The 17,151-nt window shown below is 39.1% G+C and overlaps 3 protein-coding genes across 6 annotated transcripts in view; all 3 read right to left on the minus strand.

The window, feature by feature from the left end:
• LOC110438397 (uncharacterized) overlaps positions 1 to 10,907 on the minus strand; it is a 140,191-nt gene extending 129,284 nt beyond the window's left edge. For all 4 annotated transcript variants that reach the window (XM_087312657.1, XM_087312656.1, XM_087312658.1 and 1 more), the window contains exon 1: positions 10,828 to 10,907. The gene's annotated coding sequence lies outside the window, so the exon portion shown is untranslated. The remainder of the gene's footprint in view (positions 1 to 10,827) is intronic.
• Positions 1 to 17,151, minus strand: part of snx20 (sorting nexin 20) — a 677,202-nt gene that overhangs the window by 403,298 nt on the left and 256,753 nt on the right. The gene's annotated exons all lie outside the window — the stretch shown is intronic.
• Positions 1 to 17,151, minus strand: part of dus2 (dihydrouridine synthase 2) — a 255,399-nt gene that overhangs the window by 176,976 nt on the left and 61,272 nt on the right. The window lies entirely within an intron of this gene.

Here is a 17,151-nt window from a genome sequence, read left to right on the forward strand (position 1 = left end):
ACAGAAGGATATTTGCTGAACCATGTGGACCACTTTAGGTTCACTTGCACTTTAGCCAGTGCTCACTTTGACATATTTTAGCCAAAGCTGTGCCAGATTAAAGGTAAGACAACTGGACCACATTTGCTAAAACGTGTGGCCTATTTGGCCTTTGTTTTCTGTGGCATATCTTTGCCAGAAGTGGCCCAAATTAATTTAGACAACTAAATGATTTTTGCTGAAACGTATGTGGGCCACTTTAAGCTCACACGCACCTTAGCCAGTGCTCACTTTGCCATATATTAGCCAAAACTGTGCCAGATTAATTTTTTAAGACACCTGGGTCACATTTGCGGAAACGTGGGGCCCACATTTGTTTTTCACATTGATAGGCCTTTGTTGTTTATGCCATATCTTTGCCCAAAGTGACCCACAAATGTGATTGCCACTATTTGGACCATTTACAACATGGGTCACTTTAGAGTGACATTTGAATTACATATTGTTTTTATTTCCGGATCTTTGCCTAAAGATGGCCACATCTGATTACCACTACTCAACCCAATTTCACCATTTACGACATGGACCACTTTAGAGTGACATTGAAATTACATATTGCTTTTATTACTGGATCATTGACAAAAGTCGGCCACATTTGATTGGCACCATTTATCCCATTTTCACCATTTACCACATGGGCCACATTAGGGTGATACTCGAATTACACGTTGCATTTATTACCAGATCTTAGCCAAAAATGGCCCATGTGTGATTTGACAAATTTAGGTCATTTTTGCTATTTTACATGTGGGCCACTCCAGGCTTATATACATATTTTAGGGGCCATAATTCAGCCAGCAATGCTGTATCAATGCCTTAAGTGGCCTACATCCCTATGCCATCTGGGTACCCACTATTTACCCTTTGACTCACCTGACAAAGCTGCACTAAATCACAAAAAATCCAGTGCTTTGACATATTTTAGCCAAAACTGTGCCAGATTCATTTCAAGACACCTGGGCCACATTTGCTGAAACATGTGGCCCACATTCGGTTTTCTCATTGATAGGCGTTTGTTGTTTGTGCCATATCTTTGCCCAAAGTCGGCCACATTTGGCTCATTTTCATTATTTAATACATGGGACACTTTAGGGTGACATTTGAACTACACAAGGCATTTATTATCAGATCTTTGCCAAAAGTGGGCCACATTTGATTGGCACTATTTGGCTCTTTTTCACTATTTAATACATGGGCCACTTTAGGGTTACAATTCCAACAAGACATTGCATTTATTACCAGATCTTTAAAAAAAGTGGGCCACATTAGACTGGCACTATTTGACCTAATTTCACCATTTACCACATAGGCCACTTTAGAGTGACATTTGAGTTACACATTGCCTTTATTACTGGATCTTTGCCAAAAGTGGGCCACATTCGATTGGCACTATTTGGCACATTTTTTACTATTTACAACATGGGCCACATTAGGGTGACATTCAAATTAGACGTTGCATTTATTACCAGATCTTTGCCAAAAGTGGCCCACATGTAATCTGATCAATTTGGGTCATTTCTGCTATTTTACATATGGGCCACTTCAGGCTTATATACATATTTTATAGGCGAGAAGTCAGCCTCCAGTGCCATATCAATGCCTTAAGTGGCCCATATCCACATGCTATCATTGAACGTCCATTAAATAAAAATACTAGGCTTCCAGATTTCGTCAAAGCATTTTCTTTCGTGATCAACAGAAAAACAAAGTCAAACTGGTTTGGACAGAATTTTCGTTTTTGCGTGAACTATCCCTTTAAGATAGACTAAATTACTACATATTTAGAAAACCTCACAATTCTGATATACAATCATATAACTTCAGAGTCGTCAACACCAAATCAACGCTCAAGAGCAATCAAATAGACTTGAAAATACCTGTAATTAATATGCAACTCAAAACCCTTAAAGCCACAAGCACATGCACACATCACTACACTGTCCTCTTATCCAGCGAGAGTCTTGACTGTGGGGAAACGGCTTAGGATAAAAGTTAATCATGCATATAATTGGGTTTTGACTCTTATGTCTGCGGGGGCCTGACCTGCCGGTATCAGGATGAGCAGCCCATCACCTGAGTGATTAACACATGTAAATGAACACAGCCCATAATTATAAGCCACGTTTACCTCCTCGCCAGAAGATGAGTTTGGACTTTCTGCAGATAGACATAACTGGTGGATACATATCAGACCGGAGTTTTGAAGAAGAAGAAGAGGGATTAATTTAAGGTTGCCAGGGCATGCCCTCGCCAGGAGAGAGAGCCCACAACTAGCGGAACAAACAAAACAATGTGGGAAACGGCTGGAAAATGTCAAGGCCAAGAATCTCGGAGGAAGAGAAATCAATATAGCATGTGCTTTTCGGACAAGGCCACTCTGTCGCAGCTTTCATATTCGAACACAGGCCTCACAAACAGTTTAATTATGAATCACAAGCTTGAGCCATACAGGACCATGACAGGTTTCGGGCGCCCAACACAATGCCTACTACATAATTTAAGACGCTGAGGGTCTACAATACATGATTTCAAGGCATCAGGTGTGGGATTGCGGTGCGGTGGCTCTCATGTGTGCCATTAAAATAATGTCTCTGTGCTTCCCTGGGGGATAATTAATAAGGATAAGCTAGGATGGTTGACTAGGCAATCAATTGGTTTGACTAGTTGATCTTCGGTAGATCATACCGCATGGAATGATGGCACTTGGGCGGTACGCTCCTGTTTGCCAGATTTGGGCCACAGTTAAGCCATGGCAATACCACATTTCAGCCAGACTTCAACCAAATGAACCAGAACTGACCCTAATCTGGGACACACCGGACACTTTCATCTGACCCACATAGCCAGAGATTGCGGTGCCGGATATCTGCCAGAAGTTGCCCACATGTGTTTTAAGATAACTGGGCCACATTTGCCGTATTTTCTCTGGGCCACTGTAGGCTCACAGTCACATTAGCCAGAGCTTACGGCGTCAAATATTTACCAAAAGTGGCACGCAAATGTCTTGAGATAACTGGGCCAGATTTGTCATATCACATCTGGGCCACTTTAGGCTCACAGCCACATTAGCCAGAGCTTACGGTGCCAAATATTTGCCAAACCCGGCCCACATTTGTTTTATAATAACTGGGCCACATTTGCAACTACACATATGATCAACTTTAGGTTTAGACCCAGACTATGCTAAATTTCTGCCAACTGGGGCCTACGTTTGTCCTCTATCATTTGGGCCAAATGTACTCTTTTCCACATGGGCCACATTAGGCTCACATTCAGATTACATTCTGCCATAAGTGCCAAATCTTTGCCTTTAATGGCCCATGTATGAATTGGAATCTTTGGCCGGCTTTTGCCAGTTTACAGGTGGGCCCCTTTAGGCTCAAGTTCATTTTGTCTGGGCCGAAAGAAGAACACCAGTGCCACACAGCCGCCTAAAGTGGCCCACATTTGTGTGCTATCTGGGAAGCTAAACTAAAAGAGTGTTTAACTGAATTATTCATTCATTTTCTTGTTGGCTTAGTCCCTTTATTAATCCGGGGTCGCCACAGCGGAATGAACCGCCAACTTATCCAGCAAGTTTTTACGCAGCGGATGCCCTTCCAGCCGCAACCCATCTCTGGGAAATTAACTGAATTATGTTACATTTAAATGTAAACATGATATTTATTTTTGAGAAGATTATTCATTTATTCATTCATTCATTCATTCATTCATTCATTCATTTTCTTTTTGGCTTAGTACTTAAATTAATCTTGGGTTGCCACAGCGGAATGAACCGCCTATTAAGAAGATATTACATTAATATTAGCACCTACAATAAGTCGATATCCTCTTGTTAAGTGTGACGTCACGCGAAGCGGCTTCCAGTTCCAATCGCTTTATAAAACTGTATGGCAAAACTCAACAAATGGTACTAATAAACATTTACAAAGCGCTGTAATACTTTCGAAAATCACGATTACAATACATACACGTCTAATATCCGATGGCCAGAAAGTGATCGTTTATAAATTGTTAGAATATTATTATCTGTGATGCAGCAAGTGCATGATTTTATTTAAAATTTACTTTAATATTAGCTTCGATTTTGGTTGTGACATTAGGTGACCAAAATTCTACGGCCACCCAGCATTAAGGACTACGTTATTTTGATGTCCAATAATGACGTCAAAATTTGGTCGATTTTAGGTTGTGTTGGAAAGTGACCAAAATACAATGTTCAGCCAACATCTTAAACCAACGTCATATTGACATCAAATACTGACATTTATTCATCACGTCTGGCAACTAAAATCCAACGTCTGATCGACATCATAGTGGAAACGTCCACACAATGTCGAGCTGTAACATCATTAGACGTTGATATTCGGTTGGACGTTGGACATTGACGTCAGCCTGATTTTCATTTTCAAATAAAATGCAACATCCCCATGACATAAGGGTACAACGTCAATCTGACATCATGTTGATGTCTTGTGCCTGCTGGGTGTTTAAGACCATTTCGGTCATCATACTGTAAACATAGTACCTATACTGCACTGAAAATGTACTCAGGGGAAAGCAAAAGTCCACATTACTAAGTAAATTACAATTTCTGATAATTGCTCTACTCAATTACAGTACTTTGAGTACTTGTAATTAGTTACTTTCCACCACTGTCCATAACGCATGTTTATTTCCCTCAGTTAAACTACTACAAATGTTCACAGATTGATATTTTTCTGACCCTTTAATAACTCTGTGGTCAGTTTCAGTGTAACGTTAGCGTATAGCTTCTGTGTATTCATGCTTCAAGTTCGTATCACATCCATAATTCTGGAATTGCTCATCCCACTAAACTGAAACCCAAAACCAAAAAAATGGTCATAACAGTGGTAGACGGCACTCTCAAATAAAAGCATGGGGAGCCTTTATCTTGTGGTAATTGCCCACAGCATTGCCGCAGCCTTTATGAGATGCTAATCCAGCCGCCCTCTTGTCAGGGACAGAGCTTGAGGAGCGGCAAAAGCAGTTTGTTGCCCTGTTCCCGTCTGGCGAGCTTGACATTTTCCCCTTCTGCTTTTGTCCCCTGCTCTCTCGAAGGGCCCTGGCTCCCCTGGCCCTCCTCGAGGCGTGTATTAAGCACGAGTCGCTCTCAGCACTCACCGATAATCTCATCAGAGAGCGGGATGCTGGGGGTGTATGTAAATCCACATCTGTTACGTCCTCGGCAGGGAGAGAAAGCCGCTGGAATGCTCATTGAAACCGGTCCGCCAACCCACTTCTGTACGAGCGGAGACCACGACCTCAGTTTGGACGAAAATAAAACCCATGCTGCGCGGATGCATCACCTGTCCCCCTTAAGACAGTACAAATTAGAGAAAACGTCTGATGGGCAGCATATGCGTATTCCCTAGCTGAGATCACCTTGTGTACATGAACAAGCTGGATGAGGTGGTTCAAGAAAAAAAAAAAAAGTTCTGTCATTTTCTCACCCACTTCACTAGAAACTGTTTGGGATATACGCTCACTGGCCACTTTATTAGGTACACCTAACTAGTACCATGTCTGACCCCTTTTGCCTTCAGAACTGCCTTCGTGGCATAGATTCAACAAGGTCCTAGAAATATTCAGATCCACATTGACAGTTGCTGGGGACAAAAGTGGTTGGTCGTGGGCCCCTAATAACATCTCTGGGGGCCTTAAAAGTGCATAGGCCCTTAGAATCGTCCTAACTTCCACCCCCTAGCTGCGCCCCTAGGTCCACTGTGGTCACATGGGGATAGACATGATCAGCAACAATGCTCAGGTAGGCTGTGGTGTTGGCACGATGCTCAATTGGTTCTAACAAACCGAAAGTGTGCCAAGTAAATATCCCCCACACCACCACTACCAGCCTGAACCGCTGATACAAGGCAGGATGGATCCATGCTTTCATGTTGTTGAGGCCAAATTCTGACCCGACCATCCAAATGTGTCAACAGAAATGGAGACTCAGAGCTGGCAACGTTTCTCCAATCTTCACCGGAGTGGCACCCGGTGTGGTCTTCTGCTGCTGTAGCCCATCCGCCTCAAGGTTGGACGTGTTGTGCGTTCAGAGATGCTCTTCTGCTTTTCTTTAGGCTGCTGCCTTGTGATTGGCTGATTAGAAAATTGTGCTAACAAGCAGTTGAACAGGTGTACCTAATAAATATCGCAATGCTGTAGTGATTCTCTTAGATCGTGACTTTGATAATACTCACATGACTGAAAACCAATTTCCCTCCGATTTTGCCCAATTGTCAGCGATTTTACAAGAGCTAAAATCAAACATGCGCTGAAAAATAAATCAGACTAACCTCTCTCAACCATTGCCAATGTTTTTTAGATAAAAACTGTCCATTAAGAGTCTGACCAGTAGCAACACACCACAAAAAAACATGTTAACTAACCAGAATTGATTTTAACCCATTAGAACAAGGGTCACCAATCTCGGTCCAGAAGGGCCGGTGTCCCTGCAGGGTTTAGCTCCAACTTGCCTCCACACCTACCTGGGTCTTTTAAGTATACCTAGTAAGAGCTTGATTAGCTTGTTCAGGTGTGTTTTATTAGGGTTGGACCTAAAATCTGCAGGACACCGGCCCTCCAGGAACAAGTTTAGTGAGCCCTGCATTAGAATGTAGACTGCTGAACCCCAGTCAGTAATCAATTGACTTCTCATTCATTCATTCATTTTATTTTTGGCTTAGTCCCCTCGAAACCAACTTATCCAGCATAAGTTTTACGCAGCAGATGCCCTTCCAGCTGCAACGCATCACTGGAAAACCCCCATACACACTCATACACTACAGACAATTTAGCTTACCCAATTCACCTACAGCAGGGGTGTCAAAACTTAGTCCTGGAGGACCGGTGTCCTGCTGAGCTTAGCTCCAACTTGCTTCAACACACCTGCCAAGAAGTTTCAAGTATATAGTAAGCATAGATATATACATTAGATGTCGCCTGGCCTATTGTTGTCTATTGGACGGAATGCGTCAATAGCGCCGCCATCTTGCTACAGGGTAGCGCTCCTTTGAAATGAATGCGGGACCAAGGTACAGTGGAGGACTGTGGCCATCCAAAGCCAGAGATACACACATATACACATATCTATGATCGGGAGTTTTCCTGGATGTTAGTATGTAATTTTTTTTTTCTAAATTACGAAAATTATCATTTGACATCACTTTTCTACATTGATGGATCAGTGACCGCACGGCCATTCCTGACAAAAAGCTTGTGTTTATGTGTACAGAAATGCACTATTCACCCTCCCTGTTAAATTTGATCTAATCATGTCCTGAAACACAGCTCCTCTCCTGCTTTTACTTCTCATACTGACGGAGGGAGCGATTCGTTTGTGAATGAATCCCCCGAACGACTCTTTCACTAACATAGCCGACAATAGTACAAGTTTCTGGCAGCGCAGCATCTCGTTGTCATATTTCTTTTGTTGATTTTATTCAACAAAGCTAGCATAAGCCGAGTGTTTAGTGAGAGTTGGAGCTGCTTTGCCGTATGGTGAATGCAGTAAGTGACTGTTATCATCAATAACGTTACCTGATTAGCACCAAAGTTCAGAACATACAAAAACAGAAAAAACTTAATATTACCTATGAAATGTTCTGCCTTTGTGCTTTGTTTTCTTTGTTTGCTCGTCACTACACCCGTAGACAGCGCTAAAGTCCCGCATCTTCACGTAATAACACTGTCTTGGCTAGTGTGGTTGATTGACATTTGTCCCGGGAGCCCTGTACCAATGTGGCGGCGCTATTGACGCATGCTCAGGGTCCCTATGCGATATCTAGTGTATATATCCATGTATAGTAAGAGCTTGATTAGCTAGTACAGGTGTGTTTGATTAGGGTTGGAGCTAAACTCCCCAGGACACCGGCCCTCCAGGACTGAGTTTGAACACCCTACAGTGTGTCCTACAGTATAGCGCATGTGTTTGGACTTGTGGGAGAAACCGGAGGAAACCCATGTCAACTGAGGAGAACATGCAAACTCCACACAGAAACACCAACTGACCCAGTCGAGAACCAGCAGCCTTCTTGCTGTGAGGGGATTGTGCTACCCACTGCATCACTGTGACGCCCTTGACTTCTTTTAATAACAATTTTGGCCTATAAAGCGTTTATATTTGCTCAAATCTCTCGCTCATTTCTCTCACCAATCTCACTCATTTGGGTCTTGTACATTTCAATTACAGCATTAAGAGCCGAGCACTAGTAGAGTTGAAAAGCTTCACCACATCCCTTTGATTTGAACAATCTGACTGTCAGTCTCCAGTTTTCCACCAACACTGAACACTCCAGATTAAAACATTAAACTGCAATTTACATTTCAGAAAGGGAGCGATTGAGAGACTACATCTCCTTTGCCTTCGTTCTTTCCTCAAACATGAAATAATGATTTTCTGCCAGTCTAATTACAGAGGCAACATCTGATCTGCGCCGCATCCGAGGGGGATTAACTCCAGCGCAGGCATTAGAGCTCATTACCAGCTCCACTGCAGAAATATTACATCTTGTAATTGGATGGAGAGATTTATATACTGATCAGATGGGGTTTCTCTAATAATATTGTGATTAGAGGCTTAGTTTGGACGAGGAGGGGGGGTTTATCAGTCGGAGCAGGAGATTTTAACGGGATGGGAAAGGAGGATTTTATTAACCTCTGACCCTATAGTAAAGATGCCAACATCCAGTCGGTGTGAGGAAAAATGGATAAGCCAAGTTTACCCAAATTGAATTGAATTTAATTGAACGTGTTAGCCCAGACGATGTTTGTATTACCTTTTAATGGCTTTGTCACTTCCCTAAAAAGTCAAGTTCAGGCAAATTTAATTAACAGTTCTGTAACTTTAACCACATTTTCAACAAGCACTACAGATCATTTCAATATGGCGATGTTATAGCCAGTGAACATTTCCTGCTCACTTTCAAACTATGTCATAACTGTTACAAAAGGGAATCCAGTCACATCTTAATGTTAAAACAGCTCTCATAACATTATTTATCAATATGTAGGCAGTTTTGGAATCTCGGAAGCTTTGCAAATTAAAAATGTAAAACAGGAAATACATTAAACCATTGTTATTGTTTACATCTCACAAAATAGTCTCTGATAGCAACATTAGCAAACATGTAACCAAACCTAAACCAATTCCCTGCAGAAAAATCCAGCTAAAACCAACTTGACAAGCCTGGTTTAAGCTGGACATCGCTGGTTTTGGCTGGGCTCCCATGCAGCCTGGCTAAGCTGGTTTTAGCTGGTCATCTCTCAGCCTGACCAGCTAAGACCTGGGATCCCTTCTTCGTACGTGGATTATTCAGTTAGCTGGATTTGGATATTGACGATTTGACATGATCCAGGATCGTTTCGTTCTTCAAAGCTGATCCGAGAGTTGTTGTCATAGCAACAGTTCTGCTAGGTCAAACTTCTATTTGCTTGAGGTTCAAGCAGAGATAATACAGAAAGTATGTTCCTGATTCTGATATTTTCTTACAGTAATAGTTATATACACTTGGGAAAATGGTACATATTTTTAAACTAATATATATATATATATATATATATATATATATATATATATATATATATATATATATATAAAGTTATAGTTATTAATAAAATAAATTAAGTTATACATATTAATAAAACTTATGCAATCTGCACCCTCGAAATGAAAGTACAAAGACTGCCACCTGGTGGTGCAAAGAGAAAACATTGATATGAACTTTTTAGATTGCTTTAGAACAAATTGTGTATAATAGAAATGCAATGTCACTTTTTTTTTAAAGCAATAACACATTTATGCAGTCATGAACATGTTTTGATAGTTAATATGCCAGTGTTTTGATGCTTCACAAAAGTTGCAGACGCCTTTACCAATATGAAAATGCTTTTGTAAACATCCAGTTATTCTTTACACCGATTTAAAAAAAACGGCTACTATAATAAAGAAAATATTTTCTAAATGTAGAACTAAATACATTGATTTGCATTGAAATACAAGATGAATACTCTTGACACATGAAAGTGTAAAGCCTGCAGCTCACAACAAATGTGGAAGGTTATTGCGTGTCATATTTAATAAACGGTTTGCTGCTAATTTGATGTAATTTTGCTCACATGGATAATTGAATATTAATCAGATGATGTCATTACGCTGCTGTGCCGTCAGCCAATCGTGGCATAGCTGATCATGACTTCGAGGATCGATAGATCTGTCCTTCACAACACACGCAGTGATCTCAGATCAGTTTATCCAGACATTCTAATCTGATTCGCGAATTTGTTTGAAGAACCAAATTAGCTAGAGATCAGTTATCAAGATTAAAAGATCCAGGATCTGCCAAATCATCTTAGATCATTTAAGCGAGCTACGAAGAACAGACCCCAGCCTGGAAGTTCCCAAAACCGCTCTAAAACCAGGCTGATCGACCAGCTAAAACCAGCCAACCATCCTAGGCTGGTTTAAGCTGGATTTTTCAGCAGGGTTCGTAACCGTTTTATGCCAAATTAGTGGCTAAACTTGTATTTGTACATCTCATTCATATTTTTAAATACAATCTCCTCACATTCGATAGTTATGTTTAGGAGCCAGTGTTCATGCTTGCTTTTTTCCTAAAATCTGTTTACACTTTGTACAAACAGCTGCAATTTGCTGCAAGATTCTCTTTTCCAAGGCACAAACAATTGTAATTTCTATTGACATCTGTTAGAGAAATCAATTGAATCACTTCTGAACAATTAGTTGACCAAAACAAAACATTTACTCACCGATATGTTGCTCCACTCCTATATTATTTTCTTTCCTCTCAGACGCACAAAAACGAGTCCAGCCATACACCGCTATAGTTACCTTCAAATTCATTTTCAGGCAATTATTTCCACGCGTGTTGAGTTGTGATTGGTCACATAACAAGATCAGGTGGTGGTTTGTCGGAAATTATGCAAACAGGTGCGTTCGACATGAAGCACGGCCGGTGATCAACGAGATTAGACCAATGATTAGACGAGCGCAGGCGGGGGCGGAGTCAAGCAGGACAACAGGGCCCTGTTTCAGAAAGGAGGTTAAGTGAAAACTCAGAGTATTTTAACCCCGAAATGAGAGAAACTCTGAGTTTTCCGTTTCAAAATGGCAGGTTTGTTCAACTCGAGAAAGTAGGGTAAGTCAAGCCTGTTTCTGAAAGAAAGGTAACTTTAACTCAGAGTCAGTTACTGTGGTAACTTACTCTGTGAATCTAACCTGGTCCGGAGCAGGTTTTATTCTCTAAACTCTGAGTTTCTGTCGGTCTCCTCCCCCTTTTTAAAGATGAAGCGGTGTTTCTCGCCTTAGCCTTACGTCTCCACACCTATTTTAGAGCTCATTTTGGAGATGTGCATAAAAACGATTGATGGAAACGTCATGATTCACATAACTTTTGAAAATACGCATAATATAACGTGCATAACTGAGTAGGTTAAACTTTTATCTGATAAAAAAGATGCACATAACTACGAAGTGCACTTAACAAATTACAGTAGCCTATGTACATTAAAAAAAGGTTTGTTAGAGATGATGATGAAAATGTGTGTGAATGGACAAACCAGCAGACTGAGCACACTGCATAACATCTTAAATGTTGTTTAAGTCATTCTAAAATGCCTTTACTGTTTCAGTATTAGTGTATATTATTAATTACCTCCGAGCGTCTGGAGCGCGTCAAGATCTCCGCGTCTGGCTTCAAACGCCCCCACGTGTTCATTGTGTGTCAATTGTCTTCTGAGGCGCAAGTACATTAATTAAATAAAAAATCATTGACGCAGCTTATTCTACCGCAGTAAATTCTGTTTTTACTGTTGATATTTGGCGCAAGTTAATCAGGAAGTGACGATTGTGTTCACTTCGACTCTTAATTTGGATAAAAACGCTGCTTTATTTTTAGGCGTTATTCCAGTTTTGCACAAATATATAATAGCCTATATTTTGATGGAACAAAACACAGCTATTGCCTACATTTTTTGTCAAACACAGAACAAAGTCACGTACGAGGCTTGTCCTTTTTTTCCATAAATAATTTGCTTAACTTTCGACATGCACTGTTACTAGATTAATGGGATTATTATTCTGTCTAAAAATTATTTTATTACTGCTTACCTTCTTAATGTTATATCAACCTCTATCACTTGATCAATAAAAAGGCAGACACACAACAAGTGCACTGTTAAATCTATTAAAACTGATAAAAATGTATAAAAGTTTAGAAAAAAAGTATAAATGTCACACATTACATTACTTGTTTTATTATACTTAAATGTTTAAATACTTAAAATTAAAAATTACGCATTAACTTGAGCAGCTGTTTTCCCATGCTAACTGTCTCTGTTTCACTGATGGTTGCTTCTTTTCAAATATATACACTCATATTTGCTATAACTTTGCATGAGAACATCAAGTTCAGCCGGAGAAAGAAATGGTGGTGTCTTTTATAAGATATTGCCATAGTCACTCGTAATGTCTGCGCTCCATTGATAATGCCTTTTTAAAGTCACGGTGTGTGCGCTTAACTCTGAGTTGGTCTACTCAAAGTTGATTGACCCAGCTCAGATCAGCTATTCTGAAACCGAAAACTCAGAGTTTTTAATCTCTCGGTAAATCAACTCAGAGTTCAAGTTTAAACTCCGAGTTGTTTGAACCTCCTTACTGAAACAGGCCCCAGGACACTTCGGAGCTCAAAGTTGCGGCAGTCATAATGACCGATCACATGGCATCATCATCATTTATTTATAACAACAAAAGATTTACAGTACAAATAAAACAGAATACAGTCTCTACAAACTATAGTTCATTTTTAAACAATAAGGGAATTATGAATAATCATGAAGGGGGAACGAGAGGGTAAATCAACAGGTGTTTGAACATCCCTCTAAAGGCTAAAACTTCTTGTTTGAATATGCTAAAAGGGCTTTACATTTATTTACATTTATAGATATACAACTTTCAAATTTAGAGTACAAACTAAAACAATGTGTTTTGATTAAGTCTTAAACAATGATTATTTATAATTATTTATAATTATTTTGGATAATGAAGCATTTTCAAAAAAGCACTTTAATCCAAAAAGATTGAACAAAAGGGCATTCCTAAAATACGTGAGCTACAGTTTCAGTAGAAGTTTCCCAGAAAAAGCAGGTACATCTATATCACTTTTAAAAGTTGTGCATGAATGGCTAGACGGGATAAATATGTTTTATAATCAAATAAATCACTGTATAATTATTTAATGAAATGTTTTTTAATTTAATTTGTTAAGAAACCTCAGGATTAATGATGATAATTATTTTATTTCAAGTCTGTAAGACTTATTGGAGTTATTATTTAGGTTTTTCACTTGAATATATAATTTATATCGTTCATGGAGCTGAATACAGTAAATAGTATGTATAAAAAAAGGTTGAAAACAAACCTGTGCAAACAATCTAGCCATTATAACCAAATTATTTAACAAAAACTGATTACAGCAGTAAAATATTTGTAGGCTTCTAATAAACATGATGTACAAGATGCGATAAAAAGTGAATTGTTTTTTTGAAACTTTTGAATTGGAAGTCCAATAAAAAAACCCAGAAACACACGTGTTTGTTGTCATGCAGTGAACTCGGCCAATCATGTAATATCGGTGTCGTCATTATAATTTTCAAAATTAAAAAACAATTTGCATACTGACAGCCGGGAAAACCCCCCAATCATAGATATGTATATATCTTGGGCTCTGGATGGCCAGTGTTCCACTCAATCTTGGTCCCACATTCATTTCAAAGTAGCGCTTCCCTGTACCAAAATGGCGGCTCAATTAACATATTCCTTCCAATGACCAACAACACAGTAGGCGACATCTAACGTAAATATCTATGCCTTTGATAACGTCTAGATTGGATACAGCTGTGGATACACACATCAATATTTTAATTTTTGTAACACTGTATCACAATAATCCATATTTTTACAGTACTGTGATGGTTGGGGTGGGGGTAGACATTGATAAAATACAATTTACTGGTTAATTTAATAAATAACATGAATTATACTCAGTATAATTACTGTTTTTACATCCCTGTGATGGTTCGGTTTAGGGCTGGGGTGTGGGTAGACATAATAAAACACAATTTATTGGGTAATTTAATAAATTGTATAAAAAATTCTCGTTAACTTTCTGGTCGCAACCCTATCTGATCGAGCAACAACCTCTTTGTATGGCTACTGGGGATTTCGATTAGCCAGCTTGGACATTTCCGCTGAACTGAGCTGTCATTCTGTGTTCACGATCTGGCTTCTTCAAAATCAATGATCTTCTGTCTGATTTAAAGTGGGTCAAATGCTGTACAAGAGAGAGAGAGAGAGAGAGAGAGAGAGAGAGAGAGAAAGGAAAAGCAAACAAGTGCAGATTTGCCGCCATCACAATCAGCCTGTATTGATAAAACGTTCTGCAAAAATAACGAACGCACATTTTAGTTCAGAGAGAATGAGTAACCCTTTTACCATCTTTACCATAGTGGCTCAGTGGTTAGCACTGTCGCCTCACAGCCAGAAAGTCACTGGTTTGAGTCCCAGCTGGGCCAATTGGTGTTTCTTTGGTGTTTCTAAAGTAAATTAGTCGTAGTGTGTGTGAACGAGTGTGTATGAGTGTTTCCCAGTACTAAATTGCGGCTGTAAGGACATCCGCTGTGTAAAACATATACTGGATAAGTTGCCGGTTCATTCCGCTGTGGTGACCCCTATAGTAAATAAGGGACTAAGCCAAAGGAAAATGAATGAACGAGCCACCTGTCCAGGAAAAATTTATTTAGCCTACATCATGTTTCACATTAGAAAGAAAATAAAACTGTTTGGAACAACATGAATACATGATGACATTTCAATTTTTGGATGAACAAGCTAGTTATTTTTCGTTTGACAATACATCTCCTTATAGCGTCAATCATCTGTGAACTTTCAAACTCCGCTCGCTCTACAAAATGATGTTAACTGACTTGTTAAAACTTGAAAAAAAAACCTACCAGAGAGACGGGGAGCGTCTCAAAGTTATTCTTTCAGCTCAAAAAAGGTTAAACTGAGGTAATGGAAGCATTCAAAGTTGCGGGCTGGTGTTTCAGATGGCGCGAAATCAAAGTTGCTATTGATTCGCGTCCCATCCGCGCTGCGCGGGAAAAGTGACAGAAAAGCCGCGAAAATCAGAGGGAAGAAGCTGACATGATTTAGTGACGGCTCTCGCTAGTCCCCGTGAGAAGCGGCGGAGAGACAGATCAAACCGGCTTGAAGAGCAGCCGTGGAGCGGAGAGGGTGACAGCAGAGCCGCTATTGATTTCTGCCGGTGTAAAAGCACTCAGGGGAAACATTTCCCGCCGCCATCCAGCTCAAACACCTCTAAGCGTTATGACAGATCCGTCTGACGTCACGCAAACATGAATTTTTCAACGGTCGCCGTCTAATATCTTAAAACCACAATAAATGTAGAGTTAAATACAACAAATTAACACATCTTTCTCTCATTCTGGGCTTACAGTGCGGTTTATGAACCATTCCAAATAAACTAAAACACCTTTTTTACTTTTATTTTTATGTTTGAAGAGTGAAGCAAGATGTCACCCTTCATTGAGTATCCACAAAAAGAAATCCCTCCAGTATATTTGGGATTTATGAAGGAATGGTTACAAAGCAATTTCAAAAGCAATTCTTCAAAGAATTTCAGAGGAATTCTGTGTAATAATCAAAAATCCAATTCTTTAAAAATGTCATCAGATCATTTCTGCTCTAGATTTGCCAGACATTACTGTTTTATATATTTGCTATATATACTATATATACAGGTTTTATCAAGCCAAATTTAAGACCTTTTTAAGACCATAATGAATTAAATTTCAGACTTACCCAAGGCTAAACGTTTAAGATTTTTTCATAGCCAAGTTAAAAACCTAAAAAACGACATCAAAAACAAATAATAAAACCACAATAAATCATGTTATTACCATTTAAATAAGTAAATAGAGTTTCTTAAAACTTTTATTGAAATATATTGTTAGCGATTGGAGGGGTGTTGGCAGAAATAGCTTTACATGGAAAATTCAGAGCCGTTTAAAATGATTTAAGACCTACAACACACTATTTAAGTAGATTTACGACTTTAAAGCCAAAAATTTTGTTTTAGAAATTGAATATATTTTAAGACCTTTTTCGTCCCCGCTGATACCCTGTATATTTAATGGTATTTTAGTGGTTATCTTCTGTAAATAACATTTATTTTTGCTCAATAAATAAGCAAAGCTGTTTCTCAGTTGTATCAGCATTTCATATTTGGAAAATCACCCTGTCCCTCAATATTATTATTTTATTATCAGATACAGTTCACTATAGGCTAATAACTAAAAGCACACAATATGTGCCTTCACAACTATAAAGCATAGATGGATTAACTTATGATTGACTAACAATTAAATCCCTCTGAGATCTTGTTGTTGGACATGAACAAACCCATTAATCACCAACACAATATATGCAGACGAGAACAAATGTACTTAACCTATATAAATGCATGGATTTTTGTCCTTGACTAGCCTAGCTAGAATACACTTCGGGGACTGTGCATAATATTTAGTATTCATTAGGGTAAAACTCAGAGTAAGCCTGTATATTGTAGGTTTAAATGCGATGGAGTGGCTATTTAAGTTTTGGTAAACTAAATATGAAGTAAACGAATTGGTTAAACTGATGAGCTCAGATTTAAGCCCTGATGGTGCTTAAAGTGTTAATCAATGAGCTCTTCATTAGACACTGAGGTCAGTCAATACATCAATAGAGCTCTCTTCATCACAGTAGCTGATCAGCTCTTTCGCTTTCACCTCTACACATTTGTAAAATGCTCGTTTGTAAATTTACATCCAGATCAAATGACAGATGATGAACGTTAATATTAATTATTATTATATATTAAGGAATTAATTTGTACACTACAAACTGAACTCTAAACAAGTCTCTCTTTTAAGATCTACTGTATATTCTGGTGTTTACAGTCCATCTGAAATGAGCAGCTGTTGCAGATTAGATGTCATGTTTTGATCTCTGAT

The sequence above is a fragment of the Danio rerio genome, chromosome 25, assembly GCF_052040795.2.
Source record: "Danio rerio strain M-AB ecotype USA chromosome 25, GRCz13ab, whole genome shotgun sequence".
Classification (NCBI taxonomy): domain Eukaryota; kingdom Metazoa; phylum Chordata; class Actinopteri; order Cypriniformes; family Danionidae; genus Danio; species Danio rerio.